The following is a 17,563-nucleotide window of genomic DNA, read 5'->3' as shown; positions in this document are numbered from 1 at the left end:
GCTTTCTAAGCTGAAGTTATCGTGGTGTTAAAATACATATAATCAGCGCTAAGTGGCAGATACCGCCACACATATATCTTATTATTCTTTGATAGTAGAGCAAAGACTATTACGAGCAATAAGGCGAGTTGCAAGCTGGTACTAGAGTACATACATATTCTAAAAAAAGTGATAAGGGATGTCTAAAGGTAAAGGTAAAGGTAAAGCTGGAAACAAAATGGCAGATGTCTGTACTAGGCTGGGATCCACAAAGCTACCGGTGGGTCCTGGACGCCCGATGAGCAAAATATATATTGCGCCAAGTAATCTCAATAATTAAAAGTTGCGTTCTTCGAATATAGGGAGCAATATTTGGCACAAGGCATTTAATCTGCTTAGATAGCAAAGCACACATAGCTGAGCCTGTATCATCAGACAGTGTGACTACTAACAGACGTAAAATAGAACTTAATTAAAATGCCTTCTCTATAATGCGAAAATATTGGATGACTACCAGTACCGTTGGTATTGGCAATTTATCTAACGTTAAATAAATCAATGGTTTTGTGCTGATTAATTTTAAAAAATCTTTAGATTACGATATATTCGAGAAATATATAATACCATATAATGTGCCTACTAGAAACATAAACAGGCCAAACTTCAGCAACAGCACACAAACAGCTCCGTGTCTACATGGCGACTAATTATTAGTTTCTAAAGTGATAATTAAGTTTAGCTTATTACAATTTGCTTGCGCTTGTGAAAATAGTATAATCTTTATCTGAAATAACCACTATAGAGATTAATTAATTAATAATTTTGTTTATGACGCATGTGGCGTAAAATTTTGTCAATGCCGAATAGAGAATTAAGGATTTTAATCAATTTATATTATTAATAATATTCATGCCTGCTTCATACCTCTCAATTAAGAATTAAACTAAACTAAGACTTGAAAATGATAAATCTTATGTTTCCAATACGTTAATTTATACTTCCAATTAAACTTAACTAACAAATTAAACTAAATTAAGAAGATAACCAACTTTCAACTAAGAATAAATTTCGTATCAGTTCGTATAAGTTCGTCGTTGGTCGTATGACATATGTCTACAACAGCTAACCTTTAAATTTTACTTGTTTAGGTTTTTTGTTTATTTTCCTGCAAGTACTGTAAGTGAAGTTAAAATTTATGATTAAAATGAAACTAAGCCAAAACGAATTATTAGCCCTCGCAGTAATTGTAATTTCGACCATTGGTTTACTGAGTTTGAAAAAACAGAAAAAAAAAAGATGTGTTCGAAGATTTGGTGTACGTCCTATAAATCGAAATAGACCAGCAGATGGGAATTTCAGTCTGATTAAAGCAATGGCTACAAAAGATAGAGATTATTTTTTCAAGTACACCAGAATGTCTCCGGAAATGTTCACAAATCTGTTGAGATTGGTTGGCCACAAACTAGAGAAACAAAAAACCACCAAGAACCCAATTGAAGCCAGTGAAAGATTAATTATCACTTTGCAGTAAGTGTTTTAAATTTAATTTTATTATATACTATGAAATTGTCTTTTTATTTTAACTTTTAGTTATTTATCAGAAGGTTGTTCTTAGCAGGAGTTGGCTTTTGGATACCGCATTGGATTTTCTATTGTGTCAACAATCATAAAAGAAACTGTTAAAGTCCTTTACGAAACACTTCAACCCATTGTTATGCCTATACCAGTAAAGGAAGACTGGAGCAGAATTGCTACTGGTTTCTGGAGACGCTGAAACATTCCAAATTGTTTGGGTGCAGTTGATGGCAAGCATGTGTCAATAAAATGTCCAGTTGCAAGCCATTCTACCTATTACAATTATAAAAATCATTTTAGTTTGGTGTTAATTGCGATGCATTTTACAAATTTGTAGTAGTGGATGTAGGTGGTGAAGGAAGTAATCCTGATGGGGCTATTTTTAGAAATTCTGGGTTTGGTCGTCTTTTGTTGGAAGGTAAAATAGATATACCTGGGTCAAAAACATTATCCAATTCTAGCATCAATTTGCCCCATTTTATGGTAGCGAATGCAGCATTTCCGCTTTATAATAATACAGGGTCCGGCAAAATGATCTCCCACATTTTAATTTTTAATAAAAACGCCAATGTAAATGCTATTTATATTTTATTTTTATTAAGTTTTGAAAATTACAGAGTCCAAGTGGCGACTATTTCTTTCGACACACATTCGAAGCTGATTTCTGAAAGTTTCCATTAGTCGAGCAGTAATTTGAGGCGATATTCCTGTAATTTCTTGGCGTATTGCTGCTTTCAATTCGTCAATGGTACGGGGATGATGTTGCAAAACCTTCTCTTTCAGGTACCCCCAAAGGAAAAAGTCGCATGGGGCAAGATTGGGTGAACGCGCAGGCCACCCAACGTTTCCACGTAACGAGATTACGCGTCCTGGAAACATTTCCCTTAACAGGTCCATTGTCCTTCTTGCCGTATGAGCTGTAGCCCCATCCTGTTGAAACCACACATCCGGATGTTCAAGTTCCCTAAGTTTTGGTTCCAAAAAATTACGTAGCGTGTCGACATATCGATCAGCACCGTAACTGCTAACCGTTACCCCTCCTTCTTCAAAAAAATAGGGACCCCAAACACCAAAAGAACCAACAGCACACCAAACGGTAACACGTTGGCTGTGAAGTGGCCTTTCATGGAGCTGCCGCGGATTTTCTGGTGCCCAGTAGCGAAAATTCTGCTTGTTCACACAGCCAGACAAATGGAAATGAGCCTCGTCACTCGTTATTAAAAGCGCATTTTGTGGGAGGTTTTGAAGAGTATCATTGGAACATTCTCGGCGATTTTCCCAGTCCCGTCCACTAAGTTCTTGCACGATCATCATTTTGTATGGGTGGAACTTCATATCGGTGTGCAAAATTTTTCTCACAGAACGATCTGACAAACGCAAAGCAGAGGCATGTTTAACAGCTGAACGTCTAGGAGATCGTTCAACTGCTTCTCTTACAGCTGCAATGTTTTCAGGTATCCGAACACTTCTGGGTCTACCAGTTGATTTTCTTCTTAAGGCTGAACCTGTAGCTCTAAAATTTGAAACCCACAACAGTATTGTTTTGCGATCTGGAACTGGATCATGTCTATCAAGCGCGAAGTGAGTACGAAAATTTATTTGTGTCGTAATCACAGATTCGTTACTTTTGAAAAATGTTTCGATAACGAAGGCACGATGCTCGCCCGTCCAGTTCATGGCGACAAAAGAAATGGCAAGGCGCGCGCAGCCAACCGACTACGCTAAGCTGGCTCCCTCTTTAGTGATTCGGGCTCAGTGGCGGCGCAAAATGTGTCCAAAGGTATTCTTGTCCAAAGATAAAAAATTTTTCTCAAACCAATGGAGATCCATATTGACAATTCTGAAAATATAATGTTGGCTACCATTGTTCTCCACAATTATATCCAAAAATCTGAAGATGATTTACCTATTTATGAGAGAAAATATTGTCCAATTGTATATTTAATGAAAATAGTGAGATATCTTTGGGCAGGTGGAGAAATAATGCAACAAATTGGAAAAGTTGGAAGAATGGGAGCTAATAATTCAAAAAAAAAAAGACGAAAGATAATAGAGATAGCTTGAAAGATTTTTTTCTATCGCCTGAAGGATCTTTGTCATGGCAATATGATTATGTTATGAGAGGTTCTGCACCTGAACATTTTATGTAATTTATTTTAAGTGCCGCATTTGTAATAGTTTAAATAATAATAAAATATGTTGTGTATAAAAGATTACTTTTAATTGTTTTTGTGCATCCATGGTTTATTTATTTTATCCTAGAAAATCTGTACAAACTACAAATGTGATTAAAAAAATTAATCAAAAGTTCTAACTTACATTATCACTTTCGCATTCTGCAATTAAAGACATTATCTTTGACATAAGAATTAATCGTTCATTTTAATTTTTTATATTTCCATTTTTTTTATCACCTCCAAAGTTGAGGTTAGGCCTTTGGGGGTGATTTGAGCCCAAAATTTCAACCTTATTCTCCTGTGCTTTTCTTTTTGTTGGAATTGTTCTCCTGGCCTGTTTAATTTTGTTTCTTTCTACATATGGAGTTATGTTTCTACTGGTACTTGGCTCTAAACTATCTGCAATAAATATTACGTACAGGTAACATATTTTAAAAAAGCTAATTTCTCATTCATAACATTCTCATTGGCCACTTTATTTTTAAAATCTTTATGATTTTTGAAATACAGAAGCGGATTTTCCCTTACCAGATCAATTAGCGTACAATCATCAATCATGTTTAATTTTTTTTTTTAAAACGTAAGAAAATACACAAAAGGAAACACTAGAAAACCAAAACCCACGCCAAGCCAAATTGATAAACAATAAAGAAAGAAAACTGTTATAATTTTCAACCAGAGCGCCATTTGTCAACTTTGACAGGGTAATCTGTCATCTATCAATTATGTCAAATTAAACTAAGAGGAAGAAGTATGAATTGGACTAAAATTCTTAATTTCTTAGTTTAGTTTAATTCTTAATTGAGAGGTATGAAGCAGGCATTACAATATGGATACACGCATAACTTGTATATCAAAAAACTTGAGGAAACTTTAATATTGGCTCAAAATATTAAATTATATCAATAAATAAATGTGACAATTACAGGTTACTTGATAATTACTTAGAAAGAGAACTTTCTAGAAATAGCGCATTAGGTCTACGCGATTTTTTATGCATAAAAACGTATAACTTAAGTCAGTTGCTATTTTTAAAATACCCCCGTATATTTGCAGATTTATTTTGAGATTTTTCGCTATAAGTGCATCGATTGACGTCACATCAATGAATGATACACTCGCATAGCCAAAATGTCACAGCTGCACTAACAAAGTTATATATAATTATAAATATATATATATAGTTTTAAATATAAGAGTAGATCAATCAAGTGATTGTCCCCATTCTCATTTAAACACAATTAGGCAATGGCATGTCCTTTTAGGGGTTAAAGGTTTATATTGGTGTCAAACTTGCCACTCTCAGAAACTTAACGTTTTCTTAAATATTGTTAAAAATATACAATTATTTTATAAGTTATAGAATTTGCTATTCAATTTGATCAGAAAATTTAACATCCATGGAGATAGACGCAAATTACAAGAAATATTTATAATAATAATAAAGAGTTTATCGAGTATTTTAGTAAGCTTTATTTCTAAAAATGGTGCAATATCTACAATTACTTCTCCATTTTAGAAGAAAATTGATTTATCAGTACATCTATTTTTAATCCATTAGTCTTCCTTGGTTCACTGGTATATTGATTCGCAAAGTTGTATTCCTTCATCATAATTATCTTTGCTGAGTTAATTGAAAATTTACACCATCTACATTTGATCTATTACAAACTGCTTCACAATCTGCGACCCTTTGTTTAAAACCCCTGTCTAACTAACTATATAAAAGTGACAATTATTCTAACAATATTTAACTGCTACTTAACGAGTTAAAAAGTCGTATTACTATTAATCGGGTTTTGTTATACCACAGAAATATCGGTAAAATAAATGGAACACAAGCTCGGCGAGGAATCTCAAAAACAGGTTTTGATATTGTCTCGCAACTAAAGGCGCATATTTTAAGCATTTAATATAGTAAACTCGAACTTGATAAACTCTTTATCAACACACGTTTCTTCTTCAATGGGTATTTACTTTGCAGTTCTCTTTATTATTTTTGAGAGAATGGCTGTTAAAATACAAAGTGCGATATTCAATTGGTATAGTATATAAAGTAAATTAAAGATTGTACTGTTTTCATTTCTAAAGCAACAGCTCTATATAATCCTCAAACAAAAATTGCACTTACGAACCAAAAAGCACATTAAACGGCCAAATTTTCAGGATGTATTTTCCTTCCATTCACAATCCTAAATAAAAAATATCAATAATAAATTATTTTCTTTGAAAAATGTACCTTTTGTCCTCTTTACATTCATTCAAAAAACAGACCATTGGCGCTATATTGATTGTCTTTAGGCCTTATTTCCATGCTATTTTAAGTTTCTATAAATGTAACTAAATTATTTGCTAAAATCTACTGTTAAAGTCACAATAAAGAAATAATTCAACAGAATTATTGGTTAGACATAAAGACAGCTTTATTTTGATATAACATTTTTAAAATTTGCATGATGCGTTGCCAGGTAACTAGTTTTTTTTGTCTTGTAAAGTGTTCATTTAAAAAACCCTAACTAACTACAGATTCAACCTAGACTTACAAAATTCATACTATAGCTAGTCTCAGATACCTGTTAAATACTGGTTGTGATATTTTGGCATTTTTAATTTACCAAAGTTCAAGACGCAATATATCAAAATATTTTAATAGCAATCAAAAAGCCGTATATATTATTATCTCATTGTTGTTGGTTTAAAAGTTATTAGAGTTTTTGTGTTCTTTTATAAAAAGTGTCTGGCTTTCTGTAAAAAAATGTATGAAGATTATTCTCACATATTTCCTTCCTTTTTGTTACAATTACTGCCCCGAAGAGTGTATCTTTTTAAAAGTAATAACTGCATGCATAATTGCTAGTGTCACTATTTAGAAAGTGATGATTGTTAAATGTGTTTAGTTTTACATACAAATTTTTGCGTTTGAATTGATGCTGCTGTAAAGAATGTGCGATCAAAAATTAACGTCTATCAGAAAAAAAATTTACTTTATTTAAGCGGATCTCAATACGGTCAAACATTTTGTGATTAAAAAAACATGTTTTTCTCAATAATTTTTAAAAATACTTAAAGAAATGCTGAATCGTAATAAGCAAAGCCCACAATTTAAAAAACTAAATTTGGAATGATGCAAGAAGTTTCAAAAGACGAGGATATTATATGTATATACACAATTTATATTATAGGGACTAAGTTAAGGCTAAAATGGCGAGAAATGATCTTTTTTAGCATCAGTTTTTAGTCAATCTATGGGCAAATTAATTGGATCATTTGAGCTATCAGGAAGACTTAACGGCGAGGATTGTTTATATTTTGTTGCATTATAACTTAAAGGATTTCCTTAAACACGTATCTCTAGCAATACCTTAAGACATTCTTCTTATTCGGCCCGAATCTTAAGGCAACATCTTGACACTACTTTTAATAATTATTGCATAGAAAGGAAAGAAACCATTCGACCCAGAACATCACGTTCACGTTCACCTGATCTGAACCCCATAGACTTTCTTTACTTATCTTTTTTGACTTAAATCACTTATTTGAAAATATTTCATCGTACGACAATCTTTATTAAATAATTAACTTTTTCAGATAATTATTGACTTTGTGTAGTAAATTTGTTTCTGGCTGCGTCACTTGAAATTCGAATAATTTGTATAATAAAATTAAACATATTGAGAAATTATTTTTTTCTTACTACTGAAGGCAACAATTGAGCATGAAGGAACAATTGCGAATTGGGCATGAAGCGATTTTTATAAAAATCAGGAAAACTGTAATAACTTTTAAACCATTAACAATTGGTGAATAATATATATGGCTGCTTTTATTGCAAATGATCTACTCTATCGCTTTTTTTGTAGCTGTTTAATGCTATTTTCTGTAGCTATATGATAGCTACATCCAGTGGCGAAGCGTACGAGTAGACAAGGTAGACACTGTCTACCCAAAATTATCCAGTTATTTGTCATTAATTTATTACGTAATTATTTCATGTGATTGTTGAATTAAAATTTAAAAAAATAACACAGAACGTAGTCGCTCTCCTTACTATTATTATATAGTATCTAAACGGCTATAATACCTATCTATCTATAATAATATCTGAGGCGCACACACCAATTAAAATTAAAATGCAGGGCAGGGACACCCAATTAATGTATACGAGCCCCAGGAAGACACATTGATATTTGTCTTCCGAAATTTGGAGCATCTAATCGAACCAAATAGGCATCAAGCAGGTAACGGAGGTCCAGCCGCATCAGTATTCAGCCTATTACGTATTCAAAATTTACTCGCAAAAAGATATTCGAGCTTTTGTCTATCGAAGTCGGTAGACCAGCTATTTTATTATGCTGTTGAGGGTTATTGTTTATGGACAGGCTTGATTTGGTCGGCCGCAATACATCTCCGCATTTGGTGGGGGCGCGTGCTATAGTAATTTAATAAATAGTATTTTTATTTTTGGGTGTATAGAAAAGGTTTTTTTAGTGGTTTTTTTAGTGGTTATTTTATGAACGACTGTTCGATATTGGCAATTGTATTTTAGTTGTGTTTTTATTTGTTTTTAATTAATTTTAAAATAATGGATATTATGGATTTATAAGTTATGGTTATACCTACATATGTTGTGTTTTTTTGTAAGTAGTATTTATTTTTACCTATCTATCTTTTTATGCTAGTAGTAATTATCTTTTTCTTTTCTATATCACTACATAATTTTTCTCTTTGAGTTAATATTTCATGCGCATTCATTCTCTATTTCATTAAAGTGAATAATATTTAATACACATTTCTTTCTAATTAACGATTTTTATTGTTTGTGTACCCGACAAAAAAGTTTACGCTTCGCCACTGGCTACATCCATAAAATAAACAGCATCTTACAGGCCATTTTATAAGCTATAAGTTATAGAAAATTTGAAGGGCTTTAAGTAAAACGAGGTTAAATTTCTGAACTTCCAACTACTTAATCAAGAACTCTTGTAAGAAAAATATTATTTTCTATTGCTGTAGTAGAAGTACAGCCATGAAATAAACCATATCTAATAAAATAAAATCAAATCGAATCAAAATTTATTTCAAGCAATATTTTTTTTAATAGATTAAGCAAAGAACACAATATGTACATTTAGATATATTTTGTGTGTGTACAAAATATCGAAATACCTAATTAGAAGTAGACACAAGTACTTATGTGACTATAATATACCACAAGCCAACATTAAACTTATTGACTAAGATTATTGAAAAAATAACATTGGTTGAGAAGGTACGTTTAATTTTTATGTTATCTATTTATGTTCACAGACCCTTAACAAAAACCTCGAAGTTTTTCCAAAGCAACTTACTTATCCTTCTACCAAATAGATGTTTATTTTGAATATGTATTATGTTAATAGTAATAATAACAACAATAATAATAAACCACTTTATTTCCTGATGCTCTTCCACTAAATCGTTGTTTTTATGAAAAAATAATAAGAATATTTTTTTAACTACAATTAATTTACAAACTACCTTATCTATTGCTTGTTTTATACCAAAATATACATTTACAATTTTATTTAGGTGTTAAGTTATTTTTTTTATTTCATTAATTTTAGGTCACACAAACATACCATCCTGTCGGTTATATGATATTGTTTAGTATTTTGTTTATATATTATTATTTATATTTGTTTATATATATATATATATATATATATATTATATTAAAAACTTTTTTCAAACAAAGCAGTTTTATGCACAGGAGGCGTTGAGATATCTCTTCTTCTTCTTATGTTAATATTATGCACACTTGTCCGAAATAATAACCTATTATATAGATATGGTGGAGCTTAGATAACAGTATTTTGTGATAGCAAAGATTATACGTTTTGATTCTGGAATCCATGGGTAGCCACTTCAATTCAGGTAATTTACGTGAAACATGTTTATATTTCCTGATTCCATAAACAAATCTGATATAAGAATTTTGTACCCTTTGACTTCTAGTCTCTGAATCAAGGCCGGTAACAGGTGCACAATAACTGAACTAAGACAGGATCAAAGTGTCACGTTTTTTTAAATAGCAACAGTCAAACAATTCCGATGAAGATATAAAATTTGTAATACTTCATAGGCTCTATGTATGTTTAACGTAACATGTTCTCGAAATCGCATCTTCTGATCTAAAATTAAATCAAAATTTCTTGCTAATAATTTTGATTTGTTTGTCACTAATAATTAGCTAAACATTCTCTTCCATCAGCTCGTAAATTTGTTATTATCAAACAACATTGCTACAGACTTTTTAGAGTTTAATGTTAAAAAATGCTGAGCAGGTAAATTTTCAATAGTGTTAAGAGCCTTATTAATTAGTTTAATTGAATTTTCGATCAACAGGAAAAGTTACATTTGAATTACTTGGTACAAGCCTAAAAAGTTTGGTATGTCATAAGGATGTCAGAAATTTTTGAGTAGTAGTTAAAGCATTTAGGGTACTGAGAAAAGATCCTCCCCATATTGAAAAACCGTATCTGATTCAGCTAAAGACATATTATATTTTTATAATATTAATAACATCTCTGATATAATAAAATGCATAAATTAGTTTAAGAATTTTTAAATTAATATTTTCTATATGAGCTTGCCATTTGATATTTTGATCGATAAAATGCCTTAGTACTTGATACATGATTTTCTGCCTAAGGTTTTTGTACAATTGCACATTAAATAAACATTCATATTTATATACCTTCAAAACACATATATACATATTTATACATATACACATATTTATTTGATTCTGATCTAGAATACATTAGTCATAAATTTCGTCTTTTCAATGTTTATCGTTAAGTGATTTTCTTCCAAACATTGATAAACTTACGCAAAATCAAAAAAGTTTTTTTCACAAAGTTTTCCCAGGTGTTATCCTTTATTAATAAAACAGTAACTTATGCGTATAATATTAGTTTACCTGAAGTATCCAGAAAAAGAAGTTCGTTTATGTAAAGTGTATACAGAAAGGCTTCCAGCACAGTACCTTGTGGAACACCACAATTTATATTTCTTAAAGTACTATATTTATCTTTTATCTTTACACATTAGTCTCTTTAATTAAGGTAATTTTTTATAAGTTGATGAAGTTTATTATAGGAAACCGAGTCAAATGCTTGAGCCAAATCTAAAAAAAATTGCTAATGGTTTTTGATTCTTTTTAAGAGTTTTATAAAGATAATTTATTACCTAAAATAAGGTGTCTTCGATTGATTTACCCTCTCTAAAAGCAAACTGATTTAAAAATAAAACCTTATTTTTTTAACGATATTTCGAAATCCTAACCTTTATACAGGCTTCAAGTAATTTTGCTATATTACTAGTAAGGGATATAAGATGATATGTGCCTGGAGAATATTTATCATTCTCCCTATAAATCGGACAAAACAAAAGTAAAAAACTTCAAGTCAGGGTCTCATGAAACATATGTATATTATATAATTTCTTAGAAAGCTACAAAGCTTGTACACGTGTTTCGCTCCTATCGGATTAGATCACATTACAACAGTTCTAATGTGATTTGTGTAGGTGTACGTCTAGGCCTAATGATGCTCCGATAGGGGCAAAACACGTGTAACTTTTTAAGAAATTTTATATACATATGTTTAATAAGACCCTTACTTGGAGTTTTTAATTTTTATTTATTTTTTTGTAGTCTTCTGGAGAAAGAATGGATAATATGGTTTAACTTATAAGTCGGTACAACAGACTTTTTCAATTATTTTATTTTTTTTTTATAGTAACAATCTTATTTTGTATTTTTTTATTAAACAATTCTTGGAGCTAAAATCTAACCCCGGTGCAGACTAATAACAGGCCTGTAAAGCTATAGGTTGTAAGCTGACATTAAAAAACTTTAAAACATATTAAAATCGCTTTAAATAAAAAAAGGTGGTCCGGTCCAACTTCTTAATCAAGGACCTTGTAAAAAAATACAATTTCTTGTAGCTGTTTGATAACTACAGCAATTAAATAAACAGCATCGTACAAGAGATTTAATACGCTATTAATGGTTTGAGATGGGATGAAAGTTATAGAGTTAATAGATCAATTAACTCGAGAAGAAACACAGATTTAGTCGTAAAAATGTCGTTCCAACTTCTTTCTAAGTTATCTTGGTAAAAAATCCCAAAATACGCCTTTTATTCCTACGCAGAGATGCATGAAATATCATAAAAAATATACCTGGTGTCTTATTTAAAATGTTAAGATATTGCGTATTTCATTTTGGTAAATTCAAAAATTTTCAACAAATAATGTATAATGTGTAATCGCCTGGTAACATTTCATGTAATTTCAAAAATGTTTGTTTGTTTGTTCTATGTCTCATAGCTTAGACGCTATCTTTGCCATACCCCTTGTTGACACATCCTGTATATAACCTAGACTATAACGGAGCTGCAGCTTATTAAAAGACTAGATTCCAAATTATACCCTCAAAAGTTCTTTGGTGCCTTAAAAAGTTTCGTGAAGTATGTATGTACATAAAATTTCTTGATCGGCCGTTTTTATAATGTGCTTGGATGATTTGAATATATTTAGGAATATCTTTTGAAGTTATACATATCACATTATCATTGGAAAATCCAGTAGCATATTAATGTGTAATGTGTTAATGTTATGTGAATATTTGAAATAATTTTGCCTAAATCCGGATTTATGTAAGGCTATTAGGATGTCGATATTTAAATTATAGGAAATGGTGAAACATAACATTTTTAAAAAATCATTAATTTTTTGGAGTGTCACTGAACCAATGGTCGAATAGAGAAAATGCCACTAAGCATATGTATATGTAAAATAAATGATTATTATTTAATAAAAATGAAGAAATTCTCGTCTGTAAGGCATATAGTACATACTTAATATAAATCTGCTCTAGATTTCACCACAATCTGAAAGTTCGCTAAAATGTCATTTATAATAATGGGGAAGTATTTAGGCTTAGATTCTTATAGTAAGTATTTTCAAGACTTGTACTTTTATTTGGAATGTACCATGATAAGCTTTTTATATACTCGCGGGCACAAAATTCCGCCACCCTGAAATATTGGCCAAGTTTGATGTTTTATAAATTTTTTATTTTTTATCAGATTATCACGATTTTGCCATCAGTTTTTAGATACATTTGTTGTGATTTTTTAAAATCATTTTGTAAAGTAGCATTTAGATTCGATTAGGCTATATTATACAGGAGTAAAACAAACTGTTGTTTTTTCTCGTAATTTCAAAAAACCCTGTAGGAAAATTAAGGTGGATAATTCTGTTTACATACTGTTCCTTGTAATCTTTGATGTATTCTAAACATTTCGATTTTTGATTAATTCCATTATCTCATTTCTGCTGCGAGCTGCAAATTTTTTATTAAAACGCTGATTTGAAGCTTATTTTTAGATATTTTTAGAATTGTTGCGTTAATAGAGGATGGCCGTAGCAAAAGTTACGTCGCCCGTACTCTGAGATTTCCGCGGTCTACAGTTCGAGATGCCTGGAATAGGTATTTACAGACGGGAATTTTTACTAGACGACAAGGCTCTGGTAGAAGGAGAATGACCACTGCAGCTGATGATCACTTTGTCACCATTAGTTCTTTAAGAGATCGAAGATCTACTATTGTGTGTCTAAAAAATGACTTGCGAATACTTCATAGAGTAAGTGTAAGTGAAAGAACGATACGTAGAAGATTAGCAGAAGCTGGACTTTATTCAAAAAGGCCAGCAAGATGTCCACAAATACTTCCTCGGCATCGACAACACCGACTGAGGTTTGCAAGATCGCATTTTGAGTGGACTCTAGAACAGTGGGCAAACGTACTATTCACAGATGAATCCAGGGTTTGTTTAAGGACGCCGGATGGTCGTGAGCGGGTATACAGACGTAGAAATGAAAGATATGCTGACTGCACCATTTCAGAACAAATCTCATATCGTGGAGGTTCAGTCATGATTTGGGCAGGTATTTCTATCGAAGCACGCACCAATCTTGTATTTATTGAAAATGGAGCTCTAACCGCCCACCATTACATTGAGGAAATCCTTCAAGAAGTTGTTGTCCCATTTGCTCCATTCATTGGGAACCAATTTACATTAATGCATGATAATGCTAGACCTCACGTTGCACATGTAGTGAACGAATATCTGGATGAAGTTGAACTCCCAAGATTGGAATGACCCGCATGTAGCCCGGATCTCAACCCAATAGAACATTTTTGGGATCAACTTAAAAGGGCCGTTCGTCGTCGTCCTGTCCAACCACAAACCTTGCAAGACTTACGACTAGCGCTGATCGAAGAATATGAGGCTATTCCTCAAGAAAGAATAAGGAACCTTATTCATTCGATGCCGCGAAGACTGCAAGCTGTTATTGTTGCGAGAGGAGAAAATACACGCTATTAAAATTGTTTTTTTTTAATTACCTTTATAATATACCTAGTGTTTGTTTCTCCTAATAAAAATACGCTTCAAATCAGCGTTTTAATAAGAAATTTGCAGCTCGCAGCAGAAATGAGATAATGGAATGAATCAAAAATCAAAGATTACAAGGAACAGTATGTAAACAGAATTATCCACCTTAATTTTCCTACAGGGTCTTTTGAAATTACGAGAAAAAGCAACAGTTTGTTTTACTCCTGTATAATATAGCCTAATCGAAAAATGCTACTTTACAAAATGATTTTAAAAAATCACAACAAATGTATCTAAAAACTGATGGCAAAATCGTGAGAATCTGATAAAAAATAAAAAATTTATAAAACATCAAACTTGGCCAATAGTTCAGGGTGGCGGAATTTTGTGCCGGCGAGTGTATATTAATTCAGGGGATTCTCTAAAAAAATTAATTATAAAAGTTTCTTAATTAGCCTCTATAGGCCCGTATTTTGTTTGCTTAAAGAAAATAGGCGCCTTTTATAAAAAAAATAAAACTATCAAAGTTATGACAATTAGGAAAAAATATTATTCTGGTTTCCCTATAAAATTCTTCTTCATTCTTTTCTTATTGCTTCTAGTCCAATCAAAACTAAGATGTTGTACACTTTTAGTTAAATATTTTAGACATTTCTCTTGGCTTTTTTGCCAGAACTTATATTATTACTAATATGCGGGATCCAGCTTTAATCAAATACGGAAGATACTAATATACAGAAACATATTTACATGTTTTACTTCTTGATATCGTTGCTTTTTTCCTCTGTCGCTTACTGGTTCTCTAATATCTCGATACCAATATTTTATTTTTATATTACAAATATGTTTTAAAAGTAGGTCGATATTTATTAATCAAAAAGTGTAAACGTGACATCTGCATATGCTGGAGTAAAAAATATATGGAGAATTTCTGCAACATTCGTATTATCTAGTAATGAATCTATCAGCCGCTGATAAACATGTCGTGTATATGTCATCTTTTCACTACAAATACAATTAAAATTAGGTTAAAACGCAATTAATTTATATCTCATTTTCTACAAAAAATTATGAATTTACCTGAGGCAATGAGGAGTCACTAATAAAATTAATAATTTTAAAATCAATGATTTTAGAAAAACATCCATATGATTAAAAAATGAAAATTCGAGGAATGTGGAATTAATATGACAAGTAGAATCATAAAAATAGTATATTATTTGCAAAAGTATATAAACTATTGCAATGGATATTTTGACAGAACAATGATCCGAAATTTTGGTTTGCTGAGGAAAATATAACTGTACTCGAATGCCTATCCCAATCCTCAGACTTAAATTCCATTGATCTTTAAGAAGTCTTAGATGGACGTATGCAAATCCATTCTAGTATAAAAAAATCAATAATAGCTGTAAAAATATATGTGACTATGCTTAGATGAATTTTCTAAGGTATAGTCTTAGATATTAACGAGTATTACTAAAACATTGATCTTAGATGCTACGTGTATTAATTTACAAAAACATTGGTAGTACCATAACAAATTTCCATAAAAAAATCATTCGAATCATCTTATCCGACAGTCACAAAAAAATGCCCACTAATAATTAATTAAAGGGGTTATTGATTTATAAGGTAGAGAAAATGAACAACTACTTACCTCTTAGTTTGCGAAACTTGAAAGACCATAAATTGAATTTAAATGTAAGAAACTTCTAGTTAGCAAAGAGTATTATATTGAGGAGAAATATTTTAGTGATCAACTTATGACAGGGTAATTCTGTATTATCTGGTATACAGTTTAAAATAAAATTAGTAATAGGTACTAGTAAGTTTTTATAATTTAATAGTTATATATTATTAAATGTATTAACCTTTACATTTTTTTTGTTCTAAAATTGATTTAATTTTATTAAGATCTAATCTTTTTAGAATGATTTAATTTTAATTCCAGCTTTGTGAATGAAATTTGTCCATGTCATGTTTTGTGTATATTGAGTTGAATAAATCCTTCTACTTTATATTCTAAATTGTGTACATCGCAATAAGTTGCCGAAACGAAAATACTCGTCATCCTAGGCAGTTTCCCTACTTTTTTTCAAATACTTACTAAACTCTATGTATTTTGTTCTTCTGAAAAAAGCAAATTAATTTATAGTTAAAAGCATTTGGGAAAACTCAACTGAATAACAAAATTAAATTACTTTTTTGCTACTCAAATCGTTTAAATCATACTTCTCTAATGTTACACATTAACAAGAAATGATTAGCCTTGTGGTTCGCTCGTCGCTCGGTCGCCGTGTCAACCTATTTATCAACAACTATTTTCTATTAATGTTACAAAGATGGCTAAAGTATTTTCTTTGTAGCTAAAAATGACAAAAGAAGTAATGTGTAGTATATGTATATTTTACAATTGTGGAATAAGCAAAATTGTACGCGACTATTTGTTTTTAATTTGTGGGCCGAGATAAAGAGAACAGCGCTTTAAGTATACACTCGAAATTATGAATTCCACAGATGTTTCAAACTCCGCTTTATTTTACGACTTTGTTTAATTTTTGTTTTAATTTTGTAATATTTGGCTCCAGATCTCTTAATCTAATTTTAACTACCTAACGATTTAGCTCTGTTTATTTTTTTTTCCAATTCATAGTTCTTAAAACAGTTTACGCTTTGGCTTCAGATCTTTTATTCCATGCTGTGAGGCATAAGCGTTACAACTAAGTTAGGTTTTATTTATTTTTAATTTATATAAAAGAACACTAAAACCTTTTAAAAGCCACTTAACTATGTAAATTAACTAAAATGTTTAGGTTACAACTATTCAAAAATAAATTTAAAAAAATGAAAATTTAATAACATAGAAATACCTAATGGACTATATGTATAATATGCTGTGAGACTGTTATTGTGTTATTTCAACTAACATCGTTAGCGAAACACGTGTCGAGAAAAAATAAAGAGTTTTGGTTAGTGGTAAAACCGTCTCGTAATATTGCTCTATATTTTCCCAATATGATTTGTTAGTGTTTTGTCCTTATAAGTAACTGTTGTATTTCATAGACTTTAATCTCTCAACTTTTAGTGGAAAATTAATAATATTCTCGCACTGATTGGGCCATAAAGTTATTCGTATCGCTTTTTTTCATCAGGGTTTTCAATCCAACCCCTGATGGAAAAAAGCTTAAAATTATTTGTTAGGAGTCTTGTATTATATTAAATTTGAAGCAAAAGTAATTTCAAGTAATTTAAAAAAAAATTAAATAATAAAGTAATTCAAATTTCAAGTTTCTCTACATCTACAAGCATCATTACTACTTATTTGCCACTTTTTGTTATATGATTTTCTATCATTCTCAATTTTAACTTTCCGGAGCTCGCGCG

The 17,563-nt window shown here is 30.9% G+C and overlaps 1 protein-coding gene and 1 long non-coding RNA gene across 5 annotated transcripts in view; both read left to right on the top strand.

The window, feature by feature from the left end:
* The window catches only part of LOC126749572 (insulin-like peptide receptor), a 434,160-nt gene that overhangs the window by 98,484 nt on the left and 318,113 nt on the right, over positions 1 to 17,563 (top strand). The window lies entirely within an intron of this gene.
* Positions 1,121 to 3,770, top strand: LOC126750045 (uncharacterized). The gene is made up of 2 exons (XR_007665583.1): positions 1,121 to 1,506; positions 1,570 to 3,770. It is a non-coding gene; the product is annotated as an uncharacterized LOC126750045 (long non-coding RNA).

This window comes from Anthonomus grandis, chromosome 2 (assembly GCF_022605725.1).
Source record: "Anthonomus grandis grandis chromosome 2, icAntGran1.3, whole genome shotgun sequence".
Classification (NCBI taxonomy): domain Eukaryota; kingdom Metazoa; phylum Arthropoda; class Insecta; order Coleoptera; family Curculionidae; genus Anthonomus; species Anthonomus grandis.
The sequence above is the reverse complement of the archived record's forward strand: the minus strand, read 5'-3'. Positions and strand labels throughout refer to the sequence as shown.